General features: G+C 42.7%; 1 protein-coding gene across 1 annotated transcript in view; it reads right to left on the reverse strand.

The window, feature by feature from the left end:
- Positions 1-19,749, reverse strand: part of PDGFRB (platelet derived growth factor receptor beta) — a 225,715-nt gene that overhangs the window by 167,006 nt on the left and 38,960 nt on the right. Inside the window, exon 2 of the mRNA XM_082255005.1 lies at positions 5,136-5,228. The gene's annotated coding sequence lies outside the window, so the exon portion shown is untranslated. The remainder of the gene's footprint in view (positions 1-5,135; positions 5,229-19,749) is intronic.

Genomic DNA, 19,749 nt, shown 5'->3' on the forward strand with positions numbered 1-19,749 from the left:
TCCGAGTCTCTTGTTTGACTCAAATTGTTCATATCACAGCACCACCACCATACTTTACATTTTCCCCTTTACATCAGTGTCATCAGTCCTCCCCTTTACATCACAGCTCTCTTCACGTCACAATCCCTCCTTTACACCACTGCGCCCCTTTTTACATTACAGATCCCCCTCTTTACATCATGGCACCCCCTTTACAATACAATGCCCCCATTTATATCACAGTACACCCTTTTAAAATACAGCCACCCTTTACATTACAGCACCCTCTTTACATCACAGCACCCCCCTTTACAATACTGCCCCCTTTACATTACAGCACATTTTTTACATCATTGCACGCCCCTTTGCAATATAGCCCCCCCTTTACACCAAGGCCCCTCCTTTTCTTCAATGTCCTCTGTCCCTCCTTCATATCACAGAACCCCTCCTTATATCACAGACCTCCCCTTTTTACATCAGTATTCTCAGCCCCACTTCACATCACAGTCACTCTCCCCTTTTCATTAGTGTCCTAATTACAGGCCCCTTCTTTGCACCCGAGTCCCCTTCACAGACCCCTCTTACTTGAATTCCAGCCCCCCTTCCTTGCCCTCCAGTCCCCTTTACAACCCACCTTACTTGTATCCCAGTCAGGGCCGCTTATAGGGGGGGACCACCAGCCCACTTGTAGGGGGCCCAAGCACACAGGGGGGCCCACACAGAGAGGGGGATTAGTGATGGACAACAAAAACAGAAATCTTCCTCCAGCACCTGAATCTGATCTGTCCCTCTCCCTGCTATCAGCTTTTATCTGTTGAGAAAGAGACAGTTGTCCTTTACTAATCCCCCTCCCTTGTGTGGGCCCCCCTCCCAGAACTTATCTCTGCTCGGGAGTTTATTTGTAAATTGTAACTTTGTTTCTCTCTCTCTGTGTCTCTCTGATCACTGAGCTCCAACGGCCAGCCTGTATATTTTTCTCATCTCATCTTTTTTATTTAACATCGTTTTTTTTTTTTTAGATTTAGCAGGAATTATGCGAGTTATGTTATATTTGTGTCTGCTAATAGTGATTTTGTTGTAATTTTAGCTAAATATATCTTTAATATTTTCTTGGGGGGGGGGGCCCTGCCAGGTAGTCTGTACGGGGCTGCGTGATTTCTAACAGCAGCCCTGATCCCAGTCCCCTTCACAGCACCCCTTACTTACACCCCAGACCCCTTCAAAACCTTCCTCACTTGCACACCAGCCACCTTCACAGCCCCCTTACTTGCACCCAGTCCTCTTCACAGCCCGTCTTGCACCCCAGTCCCCTTCACAGCGCCTCTTACTTGAATCCCAGTCCCCCTTCCTTGCACCCCAGTCCCCTTTATATCCCCCCTTACTTGTATCCTAATCCCCCTCACAGCCCTCCTTACTTGCACCCCAGTCCCCTTTACAGCCCCCCTTACTTGCACCCCAGTCCCCTTCACAGCCAACTAACTTGTATCCTAGTCCCCATCACAGCCCCCTTACTTGCATCCCTGTCCCCTTTACAGCTCCCCTTACATGCACCCCAATCCTCTTCACAGCCCACTTACTTGCACCACAGTCCTTCACATCCCTCCCTTACTTGCACCCCAGTCCCCTTCACAGTCCCTTTTCTTTGGACCCTAGTCCCCAGGCTACAGCCCCCTTTACTTGCACCCCAGTCCGCTTTACACCCCAACCCCCTTTAAGTGAATTTCCCTTCCCTTACATCACATTTCCCCTCTCATTTACAACTGTCCTCTTCTTTCCAACCTTACCTTGCACAGCACTCATCTTTTCCAGCAGCTAGAAAGCAGAACTTCTGCCTAACTTGTCTAGGTAACAAGCCAGTGATTTGGTGCTAGGGCAGTCCTAGCAACCAATCACGTGCCTGTTAACATGAAAAGTATTGTAGGTCCTGCCCTCTGCCTAGGCATCCCGAGCCTTCTGCCTTCTATCTGCTCAAAAAGATGAGTGTGGGCGGTGGGGGAAGGAGGATACCACTCGGGAGAGGACACCCAGGCTGCTAAATGGGGGAGGTCCATGTACGGACTGCGGTTCGCCATTTAGTGACAGCTGCTATACCTGGTTTCCAACAGTACACAGAACATGGAAATGCAATTAATTTAGAAAATATAAACTGCTAAATAACTTTTCTAATCAGCAGTTAATAACAGTCTTGTGACTTCTATTAGTGTAAGGCCAAACACTGGTTAAAGCTTATAGGAGGAGTTTTCATTCTCCTCTGACTGTCCTATGAGGCTAAAATCACACAAATCTGAGCATGTGCCTTCAAGGCTTTGTACTATCAGCAGATGGATTGGGGACAATAAAAGAAGGGGAGGATCAGAGAAGACAAAATTTAACAGCCTTTTTACACAATGCAGAAGATTAACCCTTTAGCTTCCAAAGTGAGTATAACAAGCATGCTTTACTGCATATATAGACTAATTTTACTGTTGTAGTTTTAGTAACACTCTTTTTTGTGTCTCCCTGGCAGTAAAGTGTTCTCCCTCCCTCTCTAGTTTATGTTCCCTCTGCACAGTCTGTGTCATACCTGTTGCTTTTTATTCCTTTTACCAACAGTAAATCTGAAAGCTGTCAATTGATAGGGTTCTAGTGGCTCTGATTTTAGGCACAGTGCCAAGAATAGAGAGCAACTGAGCATGTGCAGAGCAGAGACAGCGCATTACTGGATTTAAAGCAGTGTATATCCATATTTGTAAGGTGGTTGTAAACCCTTACATATGCTAAATGAAGAGACTGGCCTCAGGTAATACACTGAGATGAAACAAATTCTCCTACATGAATTGTACCTGTCCATCTGCAGTCTTTTCTTCTGTTCAAAGTGCAGGATTTGCAGCTTGTTTGAGAGTTTAGAAAAAAATACACTCTGCTGAGCTCAGTGAGGAGATATCTGAGAGCTAATTGTAGGGAAATAACATGCAGATCAGGTTGTCATTTGGCTGGAGGTCCCTTCCCTGTTACCATTTTTCTCTTGGTGTCAGCAAAACTTGTAATAAATGACTCATACTGATAGCAGAGGAACAAAGCAGCAGACAGAAATGGCACTTAGTGCTCTTATTTGAGAGAACCACACACTATAGAGGGATATGCTTTGTTCATATTTAATGTCTGAGGTTTACAACCACTTTAAATGCAAGAGTCAAAACAGTCAGTTGAAGTTTTCTTTACAAATACAGCTTACGTAATAATTAAAAAAAATAATATATAATAGTCATTCAGGTATGACTTTCATGCAACTTCTGAGGGTTAATAATACATAAATAATATTAAAGCATAGGACACATGTTAAAAACCACAGCAATGCAGCATGCCAACACACAGCAACCCACATGCGTTTACATGTACTCGACTCACACATAGTGGTGTGTATGGCCCCATCTACTAACATCTACCGCTGCCTTGATATATTCAGCTTGTTTGCCACTACCTACAATCAATGCTTATTGGAGCAGCCTGGGAATACTGCATCTCATTGTGCTGCTGCTGTAATCTACCATGTTCTATACTGCTGCCTTGCTGCATACAGCTTTTTCACTATTGCCTACAATACACACCTTGGCACCACTGGGTTTCAAGAACCTGAAAACGTGCCATGCTTTCTAAATCATGGGGGTGCCATTTTATTTATTCAATTATTGGCACCCCTGCTCTTCTGCTACAGAGCATCTCATTTTGGCTGAGAGTGTCTGGGGGTGCAAGAACATGTGCGATCTAGGCCCCTTTCATATTTGTATGACTCCAAAGTTGCGCCGACTTTGGAGTGCAACTTTGGTTCAACTTTGGTGCAACTTTGATGCAACTTTGGTGCAACTTTGATGCAACTTTGACACAACTTCGATGCAACTTTGACACAATTTTGGATGGGTGCAACCTGGATACAACTTTGGCTTTTACCAGTATTAATGGACAACTGTTGCACACAAGTTGCATTGTATAACATTCAGAGATGACTTTCATGCAACTTCTGAGGGTTAACATTGAAGTCTATGGCCCTCAAGTTGCATGAACTTCGGACCAGTGCATGAACTACTTTGAAGTTGCTGCAACTTTAAGTTGCGCATATATGAATGGGTATCATTGGAAAACATGGGGAACGGCATGTCGTGCAACTTTGATGTCCAAAGTTGCATGACAAGTTGCACAAGTGTGAGAGGGGCCTAACATGCAATCCCGCACCCGCTACAATGTGAACCTAGGCTTACAGGGTCTAAAATTCTGAATTAAACCAAACAATATTTGGTTGTATTCATTTGGTAGTAGATTATCAGATGCTTCTGAAATAATTTGAATGAAAAAGTATTACTAAGGACTTTAGTTTACCATGGAAAGCAGTAATCTCTGTGATAAAATATTTGCATCTAGTGCCTTGCAGCATTGAGTGTAGCACAAATCCATTTAAAGATCAGGGAAGGAAATAACGAAATAGAAAATTAGACTGTTCATTAGCTTTATGGTGCAACATCAAATGTCAAAAAGCAAACATCCTATATTCGGGGCCTTTTTTAGACATCATCCAACCCCTGGCACCCTTGAATGATGCTGTCCTGTTGTTAAAGCTCAGCCTTTTGCATCCAGCACAAAAAAAAACTACAGCTGGAATGTGCTAAAAGAGGTAGCATGCTGCCTGCTATACATTTATATGACTGTATAACTGTACAGACCAGCAAACAGGAGAAACGAGTGAATATTTCATGTTTGTTGAACTATAAAGAGTCTTCTGACTCCTCTTAACATCCTCTGCACCCCATTCAATTAGATTGGTGAAGTTAGCTGCATATGTATTGAGGTGAACAGAATGATGGCAACAAAGAGCAGAGCCGCTCAGGTGTCAGTTCAATGGGTGGTGCTGGTCAGATCCGCCGTCCAAGCTATGAAGAATCCAAAAAAGTAGACCGCACTCAGGAAGTTCCTGAGTGCGGTCTACTTTTTTGGATTCTTCGTGAACAGAATGATCTCAGATTGTGAACCCCCCCCCCCAACACTGCTGTGTTAGGCATATAAAAGATGTAAGGAGCTTGTAAAAAGACACATATGCAAACTCTTGCCTGTAAACTCAAGGCAGAACACTGTGAATGTTGATCATTTCAAATGCACCTTAACCATCTGCAGGTATCAGTCCTTACCTTATTTTGTGCTATGGCAACTCTTCCCCCTTCAGTAATCTGTCAGTCATTAATTGCGTTGGCCCCCAGAGTTTGACTGGAAGAGAATGACAGCTGCAGGGAAAAAAAAAAGACATGAGTCATTGGAAATGTAATGAAGCTGTTTTTTTAAATCTCACAGAATTTAAAAAGAACCCATCAGGACACACATGGAAGCTGTCATTGATCACTTGCTTTTAAAACTTGATTCTCTTTTCTTTTATTTATCATTCGATGAGGCTCCAGAGTCAGATTTATAATTAGGCACAGTAGGCAATGCCTACAGGTGACAGAAAGAAAGAGGTGGCTTTTCGCTGAATGGTTATCAGCCAGGTTTGCCCACATTTTCTTTTCTCAACATCAGCAAAAAATGTTATCAAACCTATTTAAAAACTGTTAAGCTGGCCATACATGGATCCAAATTTGATCAGTTTAGCAGGGTTTTCAAACTATGTATGGGCAGGAAGGTTGTGCAAAAGTCAATCTACTAATCAACTTCTGTACAACCGCCCTGTTGGATTTTCCTCGCTCGATCTGTGCTGCAGACTATAGCCTACAATGCTGATCAGTGCAGTCTGATGGCAAGGAAGTCTCCCAGCTGTCAGAATATAATAGCTTAGCGGGTTGAACAAACAAAACTGACTTATCTATAGGCTGCCTTACAGTATTCTAAACTAGGTTATAACCAATAAGACAATTACATTTTCTATGTAGAAGAAGTGATTCGATAAAGCTGGCCATAGATAGGTAGAAATTCAAACAAAAATTCTTAGAAATAGAAGGTTCTAAGAAAAGTTGTACATTTCTCTAAGCATTAGTGGGACAAATCAACGTTTTTTTTTTTTTTTTTCGGCTTTCAACTTTTTTGGATTTCTAATAGTGTATGTGGTTTTCTTCAGTACAGTCAATTCATTCCAAAATCAGATGTTAAAAGTAACGACATTCAAATTTTCTGAGAATTTTTGTACACATTTTCCTAAGACTTTCCCTAAGAATTTTCATTTGAAATTTTATCCATCTATGGCCAGAAGGTTTTGGGTGTTGGTTTTGGGTGCTGAAGATTGTCTACCTACAGGCTCTAGTGATGGAAAACTGTACAAAGTCCAGTCGAATACTGCCATGTACAGTACATTAGTGTTAGTGAAAGAAAGAATACCCTCATAGGCCCCTTTCACACGGGGGATCTGATCCGATCCGCCTGTCAGTTTTTCAGGCGGACCTGATCGGATGCTCTATGCATCCCTATGGGGCAGCGGGTGTCAGCGGGCACATCTCCGCTGACACCCGCTGCTATCCGATCCGATCCTGTCCGTGAAATCCAGACGCATGGAAACACTATTTTCCATCCGTCTGGAGGATCGGATTGGATGGGATAGGATGAGAATGGACAGGCGGTCCGTTTTCATGCAATCTCCCCATAGAGGACAGCAGGGATCTGACACCTCCATCTCTGCACACAGAGCAGAGACGGAGCTGTTATCCGCCTGCTCAGCGGGTATCAGCGGATCGATCCCCCGCTGAGCAGAACGGACTCCGTCGGGCGGTTCGCCCGTGTGAAAAGGGCCTTACATTGGTGGTCAGTGAAAGAATCTTTGCTTACATTTGTGGTCAACTAGATTAAAAATGATCCCATACGTTGGTGCCAGCAGGAAGTGAACTGCATCTATCAATGAGAGGAAGAATGACTTGCATTGGTTTTCATGGAAGAAAGACCCCCAGCGCTGGTGATCAGAAGGAGAAAGATTGCCCCCTAAATTGGTGATCATTCAGAACAGAAATTTCATAGCATTGATGATCAGTAAAAGAAAGAATGGCCAGGTTTAGTGTTAGTGACAACTTAGCTAAGAGACACAAGGAAATACTCTGTGTCCCACTCCATGGGCATTGCTCTGTGAAGTACCACTTTCACTGGAATTTTGCAGGCAACATCAGGTGTGAGATTAATCCACCAGACATTGCCTGCAACAAATTTGGCATGCCTAGCCTGGAGAACCAAGCAGGAGACAAAAGACACATACCTTTGTTGCCTGGGTCTAGCAGCACCTCTGATGGTGACCTAACATAGTATTAAGAGAACCCTGAACAGGGTGGGATGTTTTCCAACACATAGGCAATTTTAGAAGCTGTACACTAATGGCGCTTTTCCACTGCATGGAACCGAACGGTTCGGCTCGCTTTTGTGCTTTTCCACTGCTGGTACCGCATGGTATGGTGTAGGAACGGTTCGGTACGGTTCGGTACGGTACGGTATGGCGGCGCTTTTCCACTACATGGAACCGAACGGTACGGCTCTCAAAAACAGTACCACCTCGATTGTGGTTCCAAGAGGTACCATACCCTGTACCATATCCCACAATCCTTTGCATGCAGTCACTACTAGCCACTGATTGGTCAGAGAATCCCACCCACCCCGTTTTTTACCCCACCCACTTAACTTTAGTACTACTTTAGTGGAAAAGCAAACCATACCGTACCGTACCGAACCGTTCCAACACCGTACCATACGGTACCAGCGGTGGAAAAGCAAACCGGGCCAAGCAGGGCCGAGTAGAGCTGAGCCGGTACTTGCAGTGGAAAAGTGCCAAAAGAGAACTTTGAAATAACTACAATAGAGCATGTTACATTTTCTTAAGAACAGGACACATAAAAAATACTAGTTCTTATGAAAAAGAGACTGAGTCATGCCTGACTCATAGTACATAATGTGTTTACAAAAAGTAGTGAATAATCTTACTATTGAATTACAGCTGTGACACATTACAAGTTGCTTGCAATCTGCAGTTCTGACTTATTACTGTACAATATTAAACTAAACTTTGATTGACAGTTCCCCTAGTTATCAAAGAAACCTTTAATATGCCATAGCTTTCTATACACACAAAATGTATACAGACAGGTTTCTAAATGAGAGTTTAAAGATCCTGTGACTAATGTTAACACAGTATGGGGATTTAAAATATCATATGTTTGGCTATCTACACATGGCCTGCATTTCGCAATACTGTCTGCTAACCATATAGAAGAAGTGAGAAAGTACCATAGTTGCTGAATCACACATTACAGAGCCACTAATGAACCACAGCAGAGCATGAAATAGTTTTTCCATAAAAACAAAGCAAAATTCCTAAAGGCTTTGATCCAGGAATAACAGGTTTAAGCCTTGGAGTGTGCCCAGACAATTGGTTCCCCTAATGACTTGTCCAGATGGGCAAACTTTGTTCCCCTCTTGTTTCAGTGTGTCAAATGTATACGGCTTTGATCTCATCTGACTTCACAGCTAGAGAGAGGGACCAGTAGCAGAAGGAAAGAAAAACACAGTTCCCGAGGCATCCTTTTTCCATTTAAGCCCCTACACAGAAGCCTGCAGTAAATTTTGTGCGCTACAGACTGCTTCTTCTAAAATTATTTTGGTGTGAGCTATGTTTTCAATTTATGATGGCTTTAAAAGAGTTGTAAGAGGGGCTTTCTGTAGTGCAGACTCAGGGAATAGAGACTCAAGTGTCTTTGTTGATCTTTCTCTTCTAGTCGTGCTCTGGTCCATGAGTGGTTCTAGGAACCAGTGTTGAGAGAAGTTCTAACATTAATGCTGTAGTTCCTTCTTTGGACTAAACACATTCCAGAACACAGTAATGCTGTATTGGACTGTAGGCTCTTATTAGGGGGGGGGGGGGGGTCCTGCCTTTTTTGTTGCCTGAATACTGGCATGTCATTATGGGCATTAAAGGATAGGCTATATATAGATGGTTAGAGAGTTTGGCTCTTGGAGTGAGTGGTGAAGGGTTCTTGATTGAAATGACTTAGGGACTACGTAACGCTCTGTGAGTACCCTTTTGGGAGAAGATGTCCTCCCCATGGGAGAAAGTGTTACTTGGGAGAGCCAAGCTAAAAGTTTTCTCAAGTTAGACTAATTGAGCACCAGAATTAGGCAATAAAATGGGAAAATTTTGCCCTAATGGATGAATCTTGTGCCGCTGCGCTGGAAAAGTTTCTGTTTAAAACTGAAATGAATGTGGTGTATATTCTCCTCTGGAGTAAGTTTTAAAGATTCTTTTACTTAAACCTGGCTGGACATTCTTCTATTTATGGGCTGGGGGACTGAAAGGAGAAGCATGCTCAGCACCAATGTGGCCCTTACCGTATCTGTACAGTAAAGAGTGGTTTGCCCAGTGTCCTCCCTGTGGCCTATGAATAGGTAAAAGTGAGTGCTGAATCATACACTCAAGTGCTTTGCCCAGGTGACCTGGGGCCTTGGGTCCTTGTGCCGTGTATGTTTGCAGGAACTGGAAGAAACCAGCCTTTGGACTGTGAAGGCTTGTCCTGGGGAAAGGAACCCAACCAACCCCCCTCCCGCACCTGCCCAACCTCCTCCCCTACATTGAATGTGCCTGTATTGGTAGAGAAACGCGTGTGAATATAAGGTCAGCCATATACGGTTTCGAATCTTGGCCAGTTCATGATTTAAACCATTTCTGGGCAGGCTGATTGTACCAAGTTGATTGATCAATCAACTTGGGTACAACAGCTGCTTTAACCGCTAACGTTAATAACTGTCTTCCCCTGGTGGGAAGGGCTAAGGATGCTTACATTCTTTGTAATAGGAATAAACATGATCCAAAAAAAAAATTTAATTGACAGTGTAAAAATAAAATAAAAAAGGAAAATAAATAAGAAAAAAAAATTGAAAGCGCCCCATCTTCTCTAGCCCATGTGTAGAAGCATACGCATACGTGTGTCACGCCAGCATATGCAAACGTAAGTGTGTTAAAACCACACATGTGAGGCATCGGCGCAATCATTAGAGCAAGAGCAATAATTCTAGTGCAAGATCTCATCTGTAAATTTAGACAGGTAACCTCTAAAAACTGTTAAAGCATCGCCTTTGGAGATTTTTAAGTACCTTAGTTTGTTGCCATTCCACAAGCATCCACAGTTTTAAAGCATGACATGTCAAGTATCTATTTACTTGGCATAACATCATTTTTTCACATTATACAAAAAAAATTGGGCTAATTTTACTGTTTTTTTTTTTCTTGTTTTTTAATGTATTTTTTCCCAAAACAATTGTGTTTGAAAACTGCTGCGCAAATACACAATGTGACATAAAATATTGCTAAGACCGCCATTTTATCCTCTAGGGTCTCTGCTAATATATATATATATATATATATATATATATATATATATATATATAAATGTTTGGGGGTTCAAAGTAATTTTGTAGCAAAAAAATACAGATTTTTTACTTGTAAAGAACAAATGTAAAAAAAAAAAATAGGCCTGGTCTTAAAGTGGTTAATACATCTGCTGAAAGTGCCAATAAATTGAGGGTTTAATATTATTTTAGGACAATTGCCTGCTGGAAAGGTAAAAGAAATCTAGATGAGCATGGTAGTCATGACATTTTGCAGTCTTTTTCTCCTTAGATACAGTAGGATACAGTAGAACAGACTGCTATATTGTACTTACACACTTTGTAGCAGAAATTAAACAAGTACAATCAAACACATTTTTCATACTAGTATTTCTTTTTGCAGGTGGGTAGATGAAGCTCTGTATTGATTTTCACACGTGGGTTATGCTTTTTTAGTCACAGGACAAACACTTTTAAAAGCAGCAATGATGAAATTAATTTTGTGCTTCAATTTGCCAAAATATACCAGAAAGCCAGTAAAAAGCAATTCTAATCTAGAAACCAGAACTTCATTTATAAAGATGGCAACATACCAGCCAAGTCTATGGTGTGGCCTGAGTGCTGAGTGACATAATGAACTCCCTTCATGGCCACACACTTAGCTAGCTTACTTGGACACATTGTTGCATTTGGCACCCATGAATATGGAGAAGAACTGCTCAATGTGGTTGGTAATTATTAGATAATAGCATTTCCTGAATCTTGGCCACCAAGTTTGCATTAAGGCCACACAAAATGTCACTATAAACTAGTCAGGAAATATTACAAGTGAAATTGCTGCATGCAAGGGTTATTGTGGGATTTGCAAGTCAAGTTGAAAGTTATAGTAAAGTCATCCCTTTCGAGCATTTCATTGAGCAGGCACAATGTTCATAATTGCCTAGTTTTTTTTTAAATGACCCAAGTCCAATAAGGTCAGCATGTATAGAAAAATAATTTTGTCTTTACTCCTGGAGGGCTGTTATTTAAAAAAAAAAAAAAATTGATAAATTGATGGCTTTTTCAATGAAGAAGGAGTGGTAGGGGGCAAAGGTTGGCCAAGTGATCTCATGGGCCCTGAAGCAGTGGTCCCTCTTCTCTCCTGCCCTATTTAAATCATTGGTTAAGGTTGGGTTTGGTTGGGTTCAGGTTGAAAATGCAATTTACAATTTAAAGTCAAAACATAAAAAAAAAAAACATTACAATTTGATTTTTCGTAGCTAAAAAGTTTACTAACTCAAGGTATCTTTGACATCTTGGGATCTCCACTAATGAGACTTCTGTCTTGCTTCTATTTCTGCTTCAGCAGATGATTTCTCCACAATGGAGTAGTGTCCAGTGGTGTAGGCAGTAAGAGAGTTAAGTATTTGCTTTATTCTTACAGGGTGACCTTATTTCAGAAAATTTGTTAAACATTTTAAAAATTAATATTACTAGGTACTAGGCATGGCAGGACTACATTGTCAGTTTACAAAATCACATCTTAACCACTTGCCGACCAGCCGCCGTACTTATACTGTGGCAGATAGGCTTATTGGGATTTTTTTTTTTTTGCCAAAAATATGCAGCAGAATGGCCTAAAATGATGAAAACATCAGATTTTTTAGTTTTTTTTAATGGTAATGTTTTATAGCAGAAAATAAAAAAAATATTGTTTTATTTTCAGAATTGTCGCTCTTTGTTTGTTTATAGTGCAAAACATAAAAACCGCAGAGGTGATCAAATACCACCAAAAGAAGGCTCTATATGTGGGAAAAAAGGACATTAATTTTATTTGGGTACAGCATTGCACGACCGTGCAATTGTCAGTTAAAGTGACGCAGTGCCGTATCGCAAAAAATGGCCTGGTCATTAAGGGGGTAAAACCTTCCGGTCCTAGGTGGTTTAAACACTCTGGTGTCTTGATCAATACTTTCTTTTCTTTTTTTCTTTTTTTGTTTGTTAGAATTATCATTTACCTATCTTTTTCCTTCATGCTTGTTTGGGGGTTTTGGTGTGACAGTTGCTTCAAAATTCTGCTGCTACTGTCTGTTCACAATTATCTCATCTTGGCACTGGATTACTCACATAGGCAAATCATGTCTGGCATGGCTACCGGCAACATAAAGTCAAAGGATTCTACAATAATAATAATACATTTAATTTAGAAACCTTTCAGTGTGAACTGGGCAAATAAGGAGACAAGGTAGTTTGCCTTGTCATGTGGTGGGACTGCACTGGAATTGCTGCCCAACACAGTCCCACCACATCTGGGCCTAATCTCACTGTTTTACAATATCCATATGTCCAACACACACCTGTCTGTGTGCAAAGTCCCCAAACATGGACCTGCAAATAAAATATAGGAGGTTTCTCAAATTGCTATGAATAGTTTTGTAGCCCAGCCTGCAGCTTTAGCAGGAAAGGGTCTTTGTGTATGTGTTGCCAAGGAGCCTCTCACACAAGCACAGCTAAAGGAGAGACTCTTGTCATAGAATACAGAGTAGCTGGTGTTCAGTCACCATCCATCCACAGAGTGCAAACTGAGGTCATAAACTGTTGGAAATTTTAAGAAGATAAGTGGAGGATTGTGGGTAATATAGTTCACAAAGAAACTCATCCAGTATTCCAACTTTGTTCTGAACTATAATTCCCATAGAGACACTAAGGATGATGTGGTTCCCGGCTGTTTTCTCAAAGTGAGAGAGGAGAAGGACACATTCTGCAGAGAGACTGAGGCAGACCTGCTGCACCTGATGAGAGAGGGGCAGCAGTGACTTGTTGAAGCACAGAGTGGCACCTGAGAGCAGTGGGGACAGCAGCAGCGATTCCAGAGCAGTGAAGGGAATTCTGGATGTGGGGGAGCCAGCTGTCCAGCTAAGAAGCCAGATGCTGATGACATTGACAGAAGAGGACACCTTGCCTGTTGTGGATAGAAAGCTTGTGAGAGGCCGATGGCCAACCTTGCACTACACCTTCGTAATAGAGGAATGGAGTTTCCTGCAAAGGAACACTATATTATTACCTGCATCAGTTCTTAAAGGAACACTACTCCAAGTGCTTCAACATAATGTTTTGGACCACATCAAGCTGGTCAGCAGAAGGAGTAGAGTAGGCTACTACTGACTGCTGAGCTCATAGCGTGTTATATTATCCCCTCAGTTAGGGTTACCAAGAATAGAGCGCAGTATGTGGTTGTTTTTTATTCTGATCATTGTGATTGCATTACATTATTGCCCTTGTTTAATCATTGCAGTGTCTCTCTACAGCCAGCCATACATGGATCAAAATTTGGCCGGGAAAGGCAGAGAATTCCATCCGTCTATGATTATACCCAAGTTGATTCACATTCCATGCGATTACTGCTGGTGGCTGTAGCCACTACCAGTAGTTATTTTGTTCCATGGCTGGAAAGTGTCCCTGCTGCAACACATACTCAGTCAATAATCAGTCTACCAGTTGTGGTTGTTTTTGTTGTTTTATTGTAAATAGGGATGGGAGAAGGAATAGAGTGGGATACTCCAGAATTGAACTATTCACAGTTGATGAGGACTCCTATCTGAAGATGCAGCCAAGCTGCAGATTCACCTTGCCACCAGATGAATTTAAGGAAAAGTCTCTGAAGTGAAGACTTGATTGAGCAACTATCTTCAGGGTACTCACCTAGCACCCCCTTTCATTCCACTAGCTGACACCCGTCCTCTGACTTCTCTACTTCGGGGTGGCCACCTCACAGGTTAGGCCCTCAGACACGATCCCCTGTATGTATGATACTGTTTTTCCAGGTTCTCCAGTGTCTCAACCCCTCTAGTCTTCTCTCCTGGACCTCTGGGTTCAGCTCCTTCCTACTGGTTCACCAGGCCGACTACCTGTGACCAAGTGCCACCAATGCAGAGGAAGAGACAGCGTTCACCCTCCCTCTGGGACTCTGCTCACCAGCCAAAGACCCCAAGCACATGTGCTCCTGGCTTTTATACCACACCCCACAATGCACTGAGACAGCAGTCTGTGCCAATCACTGGGGCTATATCAAAAGCCTGTGTATCCATTGGTTCGGTTTCCTCCACTGTCCAATATGCCTCCCTATTGGACCGGTGTGAAACATTCCCTAGGCCAGATGAATCACACACTGAGCACCGTGAGCAGACCTAACTCACAGATCCTGCTTTCTGTTAAGCAGAAAGCAATATAGAATTTGCCTGCTGCTCCTCTGATAGGCAGACAAAGCCAAAAACTATACTCACTCTCTAGCATCTACCTAGGAGGGTGCTACATAAGGTAAGTTTATTTTTAACATTAAGTGCCGGTTCACACTAGGGCAAGCTGTGAGGCGACCTGGTCGCCTCACAGGTCGCCGCAGGTCGCCTCCCATAGGGAAGCTACGGACCCGTTCTAATAGGAGCGACACAAGTCGCTCCGACCTAGAAAAAGGGTCCGGAGCTTCTTTGGGGCAACCAGGAGGCGACCGCCATAGACTTCAATGTTATGAAGTCCGTTACGGCTGCTCCGAGGTCGTGGCGCGCTGCTCGCACCGCGACCTCGGAGGTCGCCACCTAAAGTAGCGTCGCGGTAGTGTGAACCGGCGCTTATCTTTCAGTGTTTATTTTAATAGTATTGGTGTTTTTAAATTGATGGGAGGTGTAAGTGTCTGAATTTAACTTGGTGTAACGCAACCCCTGTAGGCGCTGCTGGATAGGATGGGTCATCTGTTCTTTGCCTTGACCTTTTAAAGAACCTCAACCCCTCTGACACACCAGGCTAAGTGTACAAACATACATTATCACAGGGAATTCACTGAAAGTAATACTTAATACCCAATGGTAGTGCTATATCAAAGAAAACAGGCACCAACCTAGGTAGTAAAGACAAACCTAAAGTGATACTAAAGTCTGTTTTTTGTTTAGTTAAAATACCAAGCATGTTATACTTAGCTCCTCTGTGTAATGGTTTTGCACAGAGAAGCCCGAATCCTCTTCTTCTTGGGTCCCTCTTCGGCTTTCCTGGCCCCTCCCTCCTGTTTTGTTTCCCCACAGCAAGCAGCTTGCTATAGGGCAGGAATATGCAAACTGTGGCCCTCCAGCTGTATTAAAACTACAACTCCCATCATGCCTCTGGCTCTGGGGGTCATGCTTGTGGCTGTCAGAGTCTTGCTATGCATCATGGGACTTGTAGTTCTGCAACAGCTGGAGGGCCAGAGTTTGCATATCCCTGCTATAGGGGCACCTGAGCTGAGCCGCAGCTCTGTGTGTCCATTCAGAGCTGCAGCCAAGCCCCACCCCCTTTTCTCTCCTCATTGGCTGACTGACTTTGATTGATAGGAGCAGGAGGCAATGATGCCCCGATGCTATCTCAGCCAATGAGGGGAGTCCCGGGCAGATCTAGATGGACCTATGTTTTTATCTTAATGCATAGAATGCATTTAAGTATAAATAAAGACAAAACTTTTTTTTTTTTATATATAGTTTTGGATAGAATGGAGAGGGATTAGAACACCTATCAGTTTTTTTTTTTTTTTTTTTTTTTTTGCTGTCTGTGTCCCTGCTAGGGAGATTCACCCTCTCTATTTGTCCTGTTTACCATTATCATTAAAAGTGAAAGTAAAAGAAAATCCTAAATTTTGAGTTGTCCCCTGGATAAGTCAAAGAGGGGAAATCTTCCAATGTGGACACAAGTTCTGGTGACCTGGGGGTTCCCAATGGATTCTCTTAATTTTCAGGGATTTCCTTTCATTTCCTATTTAGTTATGGGACAGGAAGTGAAAGGAAAATCTCTGCAATGGGACACAGATGGCAAAAATAAACTTACAGAGGTTATAACCCTCCGTTACTCTATCCAAAATGAAAAAAAAAAAAGTTTTGCCTATAGTTCTACTTTAAGATAAAAAAAAACCCTCTGCCTTTAGAACCACTTTAATATTTTAAGAAAACAACAAGTGATTGTAATGTGTGTAATATGACCATCACCATGAAAAAGAACATCAATTAAACACATGAGTGCATAAAAACATCTAAACAAAGGAAAATCACAAAGAAAAAGTCCATATTTGAAGATGGTGTCTTTAATTGTTTTTAGGGAAACACCTTTTTTGCCACTTGCAGCCCCCATTTATGGATTCCTTATCTAGGTAAGGGTGGTGTATGATCTCCCGGTGCAGCCTCTTGGGATATCTATGTCACCAGTGCTGTATCTTGGCCTAGACTGACAAGGCCCAGGCCTAGGGCGGCACTTTGAAGGGAGGGCAGAAAAAAAGCTGCACCTTGCACAAAAAATAAACAGCCTCCTCCCGGCTCCCCCACGAAAAGAAAAGTGCCAGTCTTATGGGGCGAATTGGGCCGGGCCAGGGTCCAGCAGGCGAATCAGTCTGGTACCCCCATAAAGCGGTCACACTGCTAGGGGGTGCCCAAGTTTAGTCAGGCCTAGGGCAGCACAAAACCTAAATACACCACTGTATGTCACACATCCCAGGAGGCTGTGTCAAAGTATTACATTATTTTGAGCCTGCAGGCCAATGGAGGTTGGTTGTGCAAATGAGGAAAAGACAGTTAGTTCCTGATTCAAGATTGCAACACAGGATGTGATGTGGGAGCAGAGGTGAGAAAAGGTTAATTCAAGATTTGCTGGACTGGAAAATATGTACAGGAGGCAAAAAGGAGCAACAAAGGCAAGTGATATATAAAAAATAATGGATAGGGTTGTTCCTCTTGGAAGGGTGACTCCACTTTTGTTAATAAAAAAAAAAAAAAATATTCCCCTCTGGGTGATCTATGTACATTACAAGGATTTTAACTAACTTTGTTGCAGATTCCTACCTTTTTGTTATTCTGAAGAAATCCCTGTGTGTTTCTCTGTGCCCCTGTTCTCAGTGAGTCTAATGGGAGTGGTTTCATAATTATCAAACAGCTGCTGCACTTGCAGGGCTCTAATGAGGAAAATTGCAGGGTCTGCATCCTTTTAGATGTGATTTCATATTGGGAGTATCTCACAAAAAATGAAATTTTTGTTGCAGGGGATGCCTGATATCTGACTTGTATCTTAGTGTAGACTTCTGGGAAAATCAGTGAGCCAATCACACAAGCAGGAAATTATGTTTCTGGGGGCATCCATTCTGTGTACAGAACACCTCCAGGTAGCCATATTGAAGGGAATTACAGAGCTGCAGATTGAAAAGGAAAGGTCATTTTTAATAACATTCAATTACAATAGGACTCGGAGGGGAGTTACCGTGGACAAGTGGAGTTACTCTTTAACCACTTCTGGACGGGAAGGTTTTCCCCCTAATGACCAGGCCATTTTATGCGATTCGGCACTGCGTTACTTTAACTGACAATTGCGCGATCGTGCGACGCTGCACCCGAATAAAATGGATGTCATTTTTTTCCCACAAATAGAGCTTTCGTTTGGTGGTATTTGATCACCTGTGCCATTTTTATTTTTTGCGCTATAAACAAAAAAAAAAATTCTGAAAAAAAAAAAAAAAAAATATTCTTCACATAACATTCCCAATAAAAATTACGTTTTTTCATAATTTAACGCCGATATATATTTTACTACATGTTTTTGTTAAAAAAAATCCCAATATGAGTATTTTGATTGGTTTGCCCAAAAAGTATCGCGTCTACAAACTAGGGGAAAGATTTATGTCATTTTTATTTTTCATTTTTTTACTAGTATTGGCGGCCATCAGCGATTTTTAGAGGGACTGCGACATTGTGGCGGTCAGATCGGACCCCTAACTGACATTTTTGACACTTTTGGGGGGACCAGTGACATTACTACAGTAATCAGTGCTAAAAATATGCACTGTTACTGTACTAATGACACTGACTGGGAAGGGGTTAACACCAGGGGCGATCAAAGGGTTAAATGTGTCCCTAGAGGGGGCTTTCTAACTCTGGGGGGGTGGACTTATGGAATGAACACAGGGACCTGTGTTCCTAAATAAGAGGAACACAGGAGCCCTGTGTTCATTGCTGACAGAACAGTGGTCTGCCGCGTTTACAACAGCAGACCGCCGTTCTGTCTCCATGGGGAGAGATCGCGGGTGCCTGGCAAAAATTGCGGCTGCCGGACCAGCAGATCAGCTTCCTCTGCGGCAAACGGGCGAGTGTTTCTCCGGCGGCGTGCGCCCCCCACTCGCGGTCCGGCGAAGCAACTTACAATTACGTCATTTCGCGGGACAGAGCCAACCTGCTGCAGTATATGTACTGCTGGTGGTCGGCAAGTGGTTAAGCAATTTTATTCTTTGTTTTGTCTTTAAGAAAACCATCCTGCCAGCCAGCTAGCTTTGGAGGGCACCCTTGGCGGAGTTTAGCGAACTCAGCTCTTTTTCAGTTACCATAGTGAAATGGAATGGTAGTTTTGCTTTTTCCTGGCCTCGATTCACAAAATCCCACAGGCAAACATATTTTTAGTACAAATAAGACAGTGTGTCTCGCCAGTTAAAACAATTCATACATGAATGTAACGATTTAACAGTGCCAGTTACCGAACCTCACCGATGTTAGGGTTTCAGACAGCGTTCAATTAAAGCATGAAGAGCAAGGCATAGAGAAGGGCCCAGATCATGCAGGATTAAAGGCAAAAGCCACTTTGCTCTCTCAGAAATTGTGAAAGCAGCATAGTTTTGGCTGAGGGCGACTCTTGGCCTTGCAGCGGATTATGCTGTCTGCCGTCTCCCTGTACTTGTGAAGTGTGTCTTGTTTCTCACTGTTTATGTTTCTTGGCTCTGCTTTCTTTGCTGGATGTGTGAAAATGTTTATTATTTGTATTCCCAGCCACGCATGCGAACGGCGCCTGTTTGAAGATTCTTTAAGGTCACCTATTTGTCTGTAGTTTGAGGTCATGTGCTTTGAGATTATTCAAATTTATACTAAAGCAACCAAGTTTACTCATATGAGTCCAAGTTTTCCTCCACTATAAGGACTCCATTAACTCATTTAGAGAGCCTAGGAATGTGACTGTTTTGCACAACCTTGGAGCAGATCTCCCCTCTAAATTCATATTTTAATCAGCTGCAACCCTCCCCCACACCAATATTTGAAAACGACCTTTTATTATGTACTTTTTTATTTTTACACTGGCAACACCCTGCCACCATTCTTGTCTAGGTGACAATGACCTGTCCCTGGTCCCACAACCCAGAGGTGTAACTAGAACCTTCAGGGCCCCGGTGCAAGAACGCATGAAGGGCCCCCTGGACCCCTGGCCAGGGCCCTTCCCTTCAAGCCTGGGGCTCTTGCCACTGATCCTGGCGCCCATTACTCTCGTTGCAGGCCCTTTATTACGGTCATTCACAAGTTCTGCAGTGGGCCCCCTTCCTGCCATCCTGGGGCCTCCCCACGGTGGTGAAATGCCAGGGCCCGGTTGCAAGTGTGACCTTTGCAATCCTGGAAGGTCACCCACTGGTGTCAGTAGTTTTTATTTTTTGGTGTTTTAATTGTATTATTT

Source organism: Pelophylax lessonae (assembly GCF_965119305.1).
Source record: "Pelophylax lessonae genome assembly, chromosome: 4".
In the NCBI taxonomy this organism is placed as follows: Eukaryota; Metazoa; Chordata; class Amphibia; order Anura; family Ranidae; genus Pelophylax; species Pelophylax lessonae.